The sequence below is a fragment of the Bufo gargarizans genome, chromosome 2, assembly GCF_014858855.1.
Source record: "Bufo gargarizans isolate SCDJY-AF-19 chromosome 2, ASM1485885v1, whole genome shotgun sequence".
In the NCBI taxonomy this organism is placed as follows: domain Eukaryota; kingdom Metazoa; phylum Chordata; class Amphibia; order Anura; family Bufonidae; genus Bufo; species Bufo gargarizans.
The window spans coordinates 483,467,664-483,479,874 of NC_058081.1; the positions used below are offsets into that span (position 1 = coordinate 483,467,664).

At 44.9% G+C, this 12,211-nt stretch overlaps 1 protein-coding gene across 4 annotated transcripts in view; it reads left to right on the top strand.

Moving 5' to 3' along the window:
- The window catches only part of FGD4 (FYVE, RhoGEF and PH domain containing 4), a 150,513-nt gene that overhangs the window by 37,139 nt on the left and 101,163 nt on the right, over window positions 1-12,211 (top strand). Inside the window, exon 1 of one of the 4 annotated variants that reach the window (XM_044281154.1) lies at window positions 4,897-5,313. The exons of the other annotated variants lie outside the window; for them this stretch is intronic. The gene's annotated coding sequence lies outside the window, so the exon portion shown is untranslated. Of the gene's footprint in view, window positions 1-4,896; window positions 5,314-12,211 lie in introns of those variants that run through there. 4 annotated transcript variants of the gene reach the window in all.

Genomic DNA, 12,211 nt, shown 5'->3' on the forward strand with positions numbered 1-12,211 from the left:
GTGCTCTTGCAGTCATCTTTACAGGATGGCCACTCCTAGGGAGAGTAGCAGCAGTGCTGAACTTTCTTCATTTATAGACAATTTGTCTTACCGTGGACTGATGAACAGCAAGGCTTTTGGAGATACTTTTATAACCCTTTCCAGCTTTATGCAAGTCAATAATTCATCGTAGGTCTTCTGAGAGCTCTTTCGTGTGAGGCATCGGGCACATCAGGCAATCCTTCTTGTGAAAAGCAAACCCAGAACTGGTGTGTTTTTTATAGGGCAGGGCAGCTGTAACCAAAACCTCCAATCGCATCTCATTGATTGGACTCCAGTTGGCTGACGCCTCACTCCAATTAGCTCTTGGAGATGTTATTAGTCTAGGGGTTTACATACTTTTTCCACCTGCACTGTTATGTTTACATGGTGTGTTCTATAAAAACATGGTAACATTTAATTCTTTGTATGTTATTAGTTTAAGCAGACTGTGATTGTCCATTGTTGTGACTTAGATGAAGATCAGATCACATTTTATGACCAATTCATCATTACAAAGGGCTCACATACTTTTTCTTGCAACTGTGTATATATATATATATATGTGTGTATGTGTGTGTGTATGTGTGTGGTTATATATATATATATATATATATATATATATATATATATCCAAAAACAAGGCAGCACTCCAAAATAAAGTGAAGATAGTGGACCCTTTATTGACCCCTCTGGGTCCACTATCTTCTCCTCATTTTGGAGTTCTGCCTCGTTTTTGGATATATATAGTCTTGTATTGACTGCTGAGCCTGCGGTTTTGTGGATTTTGTACCCGTGGTCTATTGGACTAGTGCTGCTGTTTGATTTTTTTGTTTTAAGATTTTTTTATATATATATATAGATAGATAGATAGATATACACTTTTTTTTAAACATGAAGCAACTTGAACTGGATTCTGCTATGCAGAGATCCTTTTTACAAGATTCATAAGGTAATTGTATAGCAACAGCCTATAAATTCATCATACTGACACATTACAGAAGAGACGGTCACATTTCCAGCCACCTAATTCATCTGTAATTAGATTTTTTTTTTTTGACAGTTAATAACATGTCATATTGCACAGTATGAGATTATTAGACTATGGCAACAGCTGAAACATGACTGGTTTCTATAGGTGGAGACACAAAACCAGGGGGCACCATCTATAGAGTGAGGTAGAGGTGTAACTTGATGTCCCTAGGCTTCTGAACTATTATCAATGATTTAGAGCATTGGTCTCCTCATATGGAGCAGGTTCTGTGTCTTTCTCTTGTATTTTATTATTGGGAACCTCTTTGGAATCTACCTCATGTCTTCTCTACAAAAAGAAAGAAAGAAAGTTGTATGTGCACTAAAGTTCATCTATATAATATGGCAGTTATCAGGGGCGTAGCTAGAAGTGACTGGGCCCCACAGAAAATTCTTTGTATGGGCCCGCTCACGGACCATATGTCTCGGAGGCCATACAGTCGTGTTTATGGGCCGTTATTAACTTTTTTTTTGTTTGGTGTATGTGTGTATTGGGGAGGGGGGGTATTTAGTGTTTTTAGTATTTAGATTTTAATAGTGAAGATGTGTTTTTTTATGTTTATCTTTAAACATAAAAGGGAAGGCTGCCATGTACTGCAAGCTATACGTGGCAGCCTCCCCTTTTCTGGCCACTGTTCTGCTGTGTTCTAGTGCTTATTATGGCACATATAAGTGCACACCCGATGCCAGCCCAGGATCATCCTGGCATCACGTGTGCATATATAAAAGTGCCAAAATAAGCAGTAGTAGATGGCAGAACAGCGAGCAGAGGGGCAGGCTGCTATGTATCGCATGCTTTATTACAGAAGGCTGGCGCAGGAAGTAGTGGGCAGAGGCTGGTCCCAGCCTCTGCCCACTCCTTCTAATGCCAGCTTTCTATTCTGTAATATAGCAGAGATGCATATAATACAGGGGGCTGGGGTGGATGTGTCAGCTACACTGCCTGCAATCTGCTGTACCTGGCCTGCTTTCCTCTACTCTCGCAGTCTCACACAGAGTCCGGGACTCCACAGTCTCTTCTAGTCCACCCTGCCCTGCGTTCCCACTGCCCTTCCTGCTCCTCATGCCCAGAACTTGCCTGCAGGAAAGGGCGGGGGGTGGCGCAGGTAAGAGCCAGAGGGGTGCAAGCAAGGGCCAGGGGGGCACAGGCAGTGCGCACATACCTGAAAAACCGAGTGATGTGCGCTGCTTTTCTGCTCCTTTTGCCTGCCGCGCTGCTTCTCCTGCCTGTTGCTCCCTCCTTCTTTAGGTGAGGAACTTGGTAGGCGGGTTTAATTAGCATAGTGCGCTGCGCCTGCCCGCTTGTACTTTTCTCTAGCTGGCGGCACGGTGCGCTATGCAGGCACCGTCTAGCAGTGCCAATAAGGAATCAATCTATGCAGGTGGGGTGGGCTGCCTTCTTTTAGTGAACGGATGATGGACAACAGGCCAGGCACGGGCCCCCAATATGACCGTCAACGCACAGTATGTGAAAGGATCGGGCCCATCCTGGAACTAAGACTGTTAAGTTGTTTGAGACACAGCTTCTGGGCAGCCGGGCCCCTTGTCAGAACGAGCCCCTGCTTCCCCGATAGTTATGCCACTGGCAGTTATACTGCACATTCCCCTTGCAATGCACAATATATACTATTAGTAACTCTTAAAGCATGCTGGGAGTTGTACTTTCACAACAGCTGGAGCGGTTGGTAATTGTTAATCTAGAGGAAGTATTACTGTGAAAATATAAAAGACTTCATATTTACTAGATGAGAACTACAGTAACATAAAAGGATATACTAGTGTGCAAATATAATCCACATGAAAGCAAGTTTATAGGGCAAAATGTAAGTCATGCGTACACAACCTGAATAAATATTAAAGGGGCTTTCCACATTCAGGATATTGGTAATTTATACCTCAGGATAGACCATCAATATGAGATTGGCAAGTGTTCTGCTTCACCGATTGTCTGAAAGGACTAAATCACTCATGCGAGCGCTGTGACCGCTTCACATTGTTTACATGGGTCCATCTACCTGCACACAAGGGACGGATTGGCCATAGACCCTACAGGGAAATTTTCTGGTGGGCCGATGCTCCGATGCTTTCTGGTGGCCACTGAAGCCCCCTTGATGGCAGCAGGCCAGGTACATAATGATCTGATACTCAATGGCCACAGGTACCCTCCTGAACTCAACTGTGATACAGTTGAATACTGTGGTTGGGGTGCAGTATTATGTGCTGCACTGTGGTATTTGGTTCTGCAGGGGCGGTTTTCTGTGCTACACCATGGTATTGCAGGCCCTGCCTACTTCTGTTGTCTCTGCCCATTTGATTTGTCTCATCTTCTGTCAATTTGGACCCACCTTCAACATGGGGCCATATTTAGGGTTTTTCCCAGGGCCACTTTGAGTTCCCAATCCGCCCCTGCTGCACACTGTCTGCTTAGTAGCACCAGTGCAGGGTATTGCAGTTTCCCTCAGTTCACGTGAAAGAAAAGGAAAAAGCTGCAACATCCTGCACTGCCGATACTAAGTCGTTGGCATGCAGAGAGATGTCCCCCTGTAAACAATGAGGAGGCCACAGTGCTTGCAGTGCACAGCAGCACGATTAAACAGATGTTCAGTGGGTTCCTAAGCATAGGCTGTGCCTGTAAAACCCACTTGAAGGAGTTGTTTTGCTTTAAAGGATATGGACACCTTTTGTATTTAACTCATTTTGTCCTAAAAATATTTCTTTCAATTGCTCTTTATTAATTAAAAATTGTCAACAGTTTTTCCGCTACAGCGTTCACTTTCACTACATCTATAGAATATTTCTCTCTACCTCACGCTAAATCCCCTAGGGAGCTGCTCTGACTGCTTAATCTACAGGTCTTATCTTTGGACTCCTGACTGCTCATAAACAAACATTATAGCTACAATCTTATAAATCCAATAAGAATATCGTTTAAATAAGTGTTTAGGAGATGTCAGGAGTTCAGCGATAACGGCTACAGATCTGGCTCTTAGAGCAGCTCCCTGACAGATTTAGTGTAAAGCAGAAAGAAACGTGGTGACAAAGTAGATGTAGTGAAAGTAAAAGCTGTTGAAAATGTTTAATAAAGACCAGTTGAAAAAAAGAAGAATGTAGATATAATGAGTGTTTATGAGCTGTCAGGAGTTGAAAGAGAAAAGCTACAAACTGAGCAGATCCCTGAGGGATTTAGTGTGAGGCATAGGGCAATATTTTGTAGATATACTGGAAGTCAAAGCTGCAGGAACAACTGTTGAAAATCTTTACTAGAGAGTGAATTGAAAAAAATCATTTTTAGCCCAAAATTATTGAAATACAGTATTAAAAATTCTCCCAAAAAGTGTCCACAACCATTAAACAATCCCTTTTTGTAAGTAGAGTCGCCGCTTTGATTTTCAGACAATCACTGATCAGCTGTAATCTGTGGAGGAACCTGGCTGCAAGCTTTAAATTCCCCTGCAGCACCCCCACAGGAAGAATGAAGTATTACACAGTGCCCATTGAAATCAGTATGCTGTTCATGTTACACAGGAAGATGCTCCTGAACTAGGGACCACTTCTATTATCCTCCGGGTAAGTATTTTCTACAGACTGCACGCACATTTAATTGCAGCCAGTCTCTGTAATTCATGACAGAGCTGAGCTATAATAAATCCAGAAGGAAATGCTCATCCAGAGCCCTCCTATGAAGTTCATGTGTGGTCTGTGTGATTAATCTGTGAATGGGAGACAATAGTTTTTGGTTTGGCACACGCTATGGTTTTGTTCCTCCCTTTGCAGTGAAAATGAAGAAGGAAGGGAAAAAAAAAACCTCTTGCTGACAAAGTCCTGGCCCCGGCTCTGCATTCACAGTCTAGCTCGTCTTCAAGTCTTTTATGCTGCAAACTAGAGCACTTGGACAAAGACCGAAAAAAAAAAAAAAGAAATCCGCACCTGTCAGTCAGGCTCTGCTATTGCCAGGGGCAGCTTGTCCCTTCATTAAGAAATTTGCAAAGCACAGGGACAATGAGTGAAAAAAAAAACTAGTTGCCCAATAGGCAGGAGCCGTATTCGTCCAATAGAGTAAGCTGAGGCCGGTTGCCACGGATATCGCCATCTGTTCCCTCCCCACTGGAATGTGGAGCCTGCTGGAGAAAAGCTGGGAAGCAATACAGTGTGGGTACGGAGACCTGCAGTGGGGAAAATCCTAGGACTGACCCGGAATAAGGACTAATCGAGGATTCCATGCAGGACGCGGTCACGTCATTTCTGGATTCTGGATACCCCCAGGTAGGGGATAAATGGGTCATTCCAAAAAATTTCAGGCTTTCCAATATCCTATGAAAGGGGGGGGGGGGGGGTCATGGTTCTAACTAGAAGATAATGCAGAGAATTACCAAATCCCTTTGTTGTCTATGACTTGCTGGTGGTCTACCTGGAGGCTGCATTAGGATGCTCTGTAAGGATGCAGGGGAGGACGGGAGGGGGGTTTCCATTGCAGCAATCTACTATCTTCAGGATCATGTGTGGTTTTGGTGCATTTTGCAGTCCCCATTCAGAACTTTCAGGCAGTAGCTATGTATCTCCTCCCCGTAGAGGGAGAACATCTCTGGCCTCTTGCCCTCAGGCCTTGGTCTTGTTTGTCCCTGATCTATAGTGTAGGAGGCTAGTGGAGATTTCGTTTTTTGGAGAACGAGTGCATGCTTGGCATATTTCTCCAGGGTACAGATCAGTGAGGGTAACAATTAAGTCCCTTGTTTCGCTCTTATGTATTTCTAATGCAGTGAGATCTATAGCCCCTTGTTGGAAAGGCTGATACCCATTAAGGACCCCCTTCTTTACTCCACACTGTCTGGGGGGGCATGACTGATATGGATCGCCTGTTCACTTTGCCTTTTCTTTCCTTAATGCAGTTAAGTAGCATTTACATAAAAATGGCATATCTGCAATTAAAAGGGCATTTACCCACAAAAATCCATCTTTCCATCTCTGCATGTTACAGGAAAAGCTGGGCGATAAGGCTGCAATTAAAGCTCTCAAAGGAGTTGTCACCCAGCTTTCCTGAGGTCCTGAAAGATAAGTCCAACAAGGTATCTAGTTCCGCAGCAATATAGAAGTTGGGAACGCATCACTAGACAGTTTTGTCGTTCAGGATTGTAGGAAAGTGGTGTGTCGGCCAGGTCCTCTGGAAGCTGGCAGACATATAGATTGTCACCCATCTTTTCCAGAAACAGATAGGTGTAGAGTCATGTCTTTGTTCTATGTACACTGCCTGTTAATGTGATAGTTGCAGCTTAAAGCTGCGGGTGCTATTTTTGTGGGTATTGCTTCACCAGTGTCTTGTGATATTTACACTAGAAGGGGATGTGATACTGTCGTGTCAGTGAAGTTCAGCTGCTTAGACTAAGATCTGTGGGCGAGAGATGACGTTGGAGAGTGAGCACTGTAGCTGATGTTTGGAGAGTGAGCAGTGTGAATAGGGCTCCAGGTGATCCCCACTTTTTACAAATATACAGCACACATCAGGTTTACATTCATCTATTCAATAAGGGGATTCTGGGTTGATAGAGGGGTCCACTATTCCAGACCATTATCTATTATCAAGAATGAAGCTCAAGCTACAAAATGTGGACAACAAATTCATTTGAACAGTAAGTGTGTAATACTTAATTTCTCCTGCGGAGGCACTGCAGGAAAATTAAACACTTGCTGCTAGGAACTGGACACTTTGTGGTTTATTTTATCGTAAGACACCTAGTAAGGCATTTCTACTATGGAGCTAGAATATTTTGAGTTAAAGGGGTTATCCAACCCCTATAATGACACCCCCCCCCCATCCCCCAATGCCCGGGCCCCTTGTGTACATTATATATACCCGGTCCTTGGCACTCACGTTGCTCCTGATCCCCGCACAGCCTCTGCTGCCTCGTCACTCACGATGCTAGGTAGGCCGGTCACCGTCGCGGCCTGCTATTGGCTGCTCCCCTTCCCGTTGCAAGGATCAAAACATCAGCACCTGTGGCAGTGTGGAGATCAGGAGCGACACAGGTGCTGGGGACCAGGTAAGTATAATGTATATGAGAGGCCTGGGCATTGGGAGTGTCTCTTATTTGGGATCTCCTTTAATTAGAGAGAGCAGAGAACAGCTTTTTCTTTCTGGAGGACACCACATGTCTGTGCATTACATAGACAGCCCATTTGATTTCAAAGTGTAATGCTTTCTCCCCTAGGGGCACACCCTGGGCCTTTTGGGGACTCCAGTAGTTGGGTCGTCCTTGATGGTAAACAGTTGGCAGGGTACAAGGCGGGAGAGCGGGTGCAGGGCCAAATAATGGCAACAGTACAATGATGGGGCAATAATCAGGCCAGCGTAGTGGTAACATCAGGGCCGGTGCAAGGATTTTTGCCGCCCTAGGCAAAGATCCATTTTGCCGCCCCCTCATGTCACTCACTCACTGACAGACACACACACACACACACACTGACAGACAGACAGACACGCACTCAGACACTCACTGAATGACGTACACAGAAACTCACTGACAGACACACATACACTCACTGACAGACACACATACACTCACTGACAGACACACATACACTCACTGACAGACACACATACACTCACTGACAGACACACATACACTCACTGACAGACACACATACACTTACTGACACTCAGACACTCACTGACAGACATACTCACTGACAGATACACTCACAGACAGACAGACACTTACTCACTTACAAACATACACCTACCCACTAAAACACATACACACACAGAAACTCACTGACAGACACTCACTCACTGGCAGACAAACACACACATATACTCACTGACAAACATACACATACTCACTGACAAACACACAGACCCTTACTGACCGACAGACATCTACACTCACTGACATACACACACAGACACTCAATGACAGACACACATACATTTACTGACAGAAAGACAGACATACATACACTCACTGACATAAATACACAGGCAGACACTCACTCAGTCAAACACTTAAACACTCCCCTCCCTGGGGTCCAGCGTGGTGCAGCTCTTTGGTCCTCCAGCGCGCCGTTTAGTATGCCGGGGCCGGAATGACGTTATATTCCGGCATCACAAAGGGCACACGAGGGAGGAGTGGGGAGCTGCTAGAACAGCCTCCCTTGCCGCCGCCTCATCTCCTCCGGCAATTTACTGGCAGAGCAGGCACCTGCCATCAGGGTAAGCAGATGCCTGCTCTGCCATATTTAAGAAGGACCTCCACCTCCTGGCCCCCCTGTAACGGTGCTGGGGGCGGCTCAAGAGCCGCTCGCCCAAGGCTGCAGCCCCAGTCAGGGGGAGCCCACCAGGGCGCCCCCAGCAGGCCGGCGCCCTAGGCGAACGCCTAGTTCGCCTATATGGTTGCACCGGCCCTGGGTAACATATCTAGTGTTCTTTACCGAAGTAGTTTAGGCAGTTCATTAAGACATTGGTAGCATTCAGTTCATTCTGTTCAGAGTACATAGACAAGGTTTCCAAGGGTGAACAGGAATAGCAAACTGCATGATGGCTGACTCTGAGTCTGACTCCAAACCACTTTCCAAGTCAACCAAAGGGGTGCACAGTTATTCATGATTTGAGCTGCAGTTCCCACAGTGGGGTGCAGATCTTCTAACAGGTAGCTAATCCGTTGTAAAAGTGTGTTGGGCATCAAAGCAATATACCCTTCCCACTAGCAGTAAGGCCTGTTGCCATAAATGAGCCAGTGTACTTTCTGTCTGTTCTTTGCCACCTGTCCTTCAAATTGGCCCTCAATAATCGGTATATTCTGTTCTACCTTCTAACTTTTCCTCCGCATGCAAGGATGGAGGCTTTTTGAAGTAGGGCTCACACTGCACCTGCAACATGCATCTCCTCATTCTCTGGCTGCATGTTCTACACTCCTCAGCTCCTCCATCAGAGAAGACAGGTCCAGCCTTCCTCCTCCTCAGTAGGGCACAATAAACTAAATAGTGCTGCCATTTTCAAGTCTTGGAAAAATATTAAAGCACATATAATGTATTAACCCAAAATAGCAAATGTTAGCACTTTACTGTGGTCATCTGGGGCACTGCGCAGGTTCCCTTTAAAGGGTCTGTCGACCTAGGACCCCCACCCCTCCTTTCTTCCTGACAATCAGCTATCATCCATTATAAAGTTAATATCAGGCAGCATAACAAAAATAATAAACTTCACCATATATAGCAAAATGCCTATATTCTGGCATCTAATAATCCAGAAAGTCTGATTATCTAGCATTTGCTTCCAATACAGAACCTTTGTAATACCTTCATGATTATGCTTTGTTCCACCACTATCTGTGTCATCTGGTCTACTGAGTGTAGGCCACAGAGGTGACATGTGTCTGGCGGCCAATCACAGCCCATTTCTGTGAAGTCATTACTAAGAGTGACGGCGGTGAGCCATTCACAGGCAATGTGTCATTTCAGTATACATGAGGAGCGGATCCTAATACAGGTAAGTGTAAGGCAATTATAATTATTACTCAACCATGAGCTCACTGTGTAGCCCTAGCCTTAGATTACCCACCAATATGTAACTGGTGGGGGTCTGATCTTTGGGACTCCCGATGATCAAATCATCGATTTATTTATTTTTTTCATCTGCACAATGTATCATTTTGTGTAAGATGTCCTTGTGGTGCATGCGGTCCGCCCCGGCATCCTCCATTGTACGCATTTGTTGCTGGGGATTGCCGCTGTCTGCGGACCACCCGGTTATAGACACGCTACAGTGTCTGGGTTTGAAGCATTTTCACCCGTTTTTAGGCCACTTTTTTCAGTGAGTTTTTTTTACTCCCGATGATCAGCCAAATGAATGAATGGAGTTGAGCTGCCTTATCAGTACTAACACACTTACTTCCTCGCTGCTGTGCTTGGACACAAATCGAAGGTGCTGCAGGCAAAGTTTCTTGAAGGGGTTGTCCAGGATTTTTTTTAAATATCACCTACCTCCAGCGGAATTTGTAAAAAGATCTATACTTGCCTGCTCCTCGTCACTCTGTTCCTGCTCAGATGCTCCCATGCTGTCTTCTCTGCTTTTCCTGTTTCTGCCTGGCAACTTTTTCATGGATGGGGTTATGTGCACCACTGCAGGCAATGACTGGCCTCAGAGGTGATGTGTCCACAAGCGGCACATCACTGCAGGGTCATGTGCCGCTTGGGGACGCATCAGTGCTGAGGCCAATCATTGGTTGAAGAGGCACATGTGACCCTGTCCGTGCGGAAGTTGACAGCTGGGCACTGTAAGTGCAGTGAAGACAGCCCAGATGCTACAAAGCTGGAATGGAGCATCTGGGAGCAGTTAAAAGTATAGATATTTTTTAAAATAGGCCATCAATGTATATTCCTGAAAAAGACAGTCCTTTTAAGAATAGGCCATCAATGTATATTCCTGTTTTTGTACTTTTTGGATGATTACTATTACAGTCCACACAAGGCATAGAATTACTTATTATTGTCTAATATTCTACAAAAGAACGGTGATTATGTCACATAACCCATAGCAACAAATCTAATATTGTCCTATACCCCCCTTCGAGTTAGGCATTCTCATTAAAGCCAGCATCTAACAGTTAGCTTCTGTCACACTTCACTGTTTAATAAATGCACCCCAAAAATATTTCTGGGTAGTCACCGGGATCAGGAGGGATTATATTTTGGAATTACAGAGCATTCTGGCTTGTTCTCTATATCATGGGACATGTATGGGAACCACCCTGCATTCTGAGTCACTGCATTGAAGCGCTTTAATTCAGCAGCTTGATGGTCGCTGGTTAATTGTTTCAGAATGTTCCTCGCAGCTGAAGTGTTCAGGGATCTCTTCTGATAGTCTGCTCATTCTCCCTCCTTGGAAATAATCTGTTAAATAATTCATGGGAAGGGATGAAGTAAATTTTCTAGCACAGGCAATGATGTTAGGTTAGGTTATTAGTATCAGGTCGGAGGGGGGTGGGAGTACCATCCATCGATCAACAATTTTCTCCTAGGGTTTCCCCTATAACCATGGTCAGCAGCAGGAGCCTAACTATAGGAAGGGGGGGGGGGGGGGGGGGTGCCATCATGGTGACCCAATTACCAGGATCAGCAGCAAAGATGGACAGGGGTGCAGAGGTAGCCCCTTCAGACCTAATTTGCATATTGAAGAAAGTGTTTTTTGAAGAAAATAAGCGACGGACAGCTAAACAGTAAGTAGCATTCCAATATGGGGACTATAATGGTGTTAGTGTTCTATAATGGTCAGTATAGGACGGTGAAAGACTCCCTTTAAGTCCTGAAGATTTTGACAATTTCATTTGATTACTGAACAACCAAGGAAGTAGGGAAGTATGTTATAGGTATTTTAATAAAGAACATATAAGAACTTAAAGGACAGCAGTCTCATACTTCCCAAATTTTGAAAAGTAGAAAGAGGGACTTTTTGTGTGGCGCAGATAGTGCGCCACGGCAAATTTTTACATGATAAGCTAAGCCTGTACAATATAATGTCCTCGATAGTGGCCCCCATTGAAAATAAATCCACATAATGGCCTCCAGAATAAATTATGTTCCCTATAATGGTCCCCAGCATTCATAATGTCTTCCATAGTGCCCCATCTTTTTTTTTTTTTTCTGCCGTCAAAGAAAAGTGCGGGGACACTCGCTCCTCACTAGAGGCAGCAGGACCTGACACTAAGAGCGTTATCATGAGATGTCATCACGCTGGGAGCACAGGTCCTGCTGCGTCCAGCCTCCAAAAGCCCTGAAACACCCGCTTTAACAGCCGTTATACGGGTGCACGCCTGTCTAAAAGAATGTTAAAACGGTCCCATTGATTTCACAGCCCAAAATACGGCATGTCCTACTGTCTGACAGCCGCTATTCTTTGGCCGTTAAAGAAACATCCGTATGACCACCCGCATAGACTTTAATTGGTCATAAAAATGACCGTGTGACGAGGGTTACTTAAACTGCCCTAACATCGCCATATTTCGCATCCATGTGCATATATGCTAAATAGCATTGCTCCCCTCCTTTCAACCCTTCCAACATACAGTCCCATGTAAATAACATCAGTCCCTCCCTCAGCTTCCTCCAATGTACAGCAGTCCCATGTAAAGTACATCACTTCCTCTCTCCAGCTCCCTCCAACATACAGTCC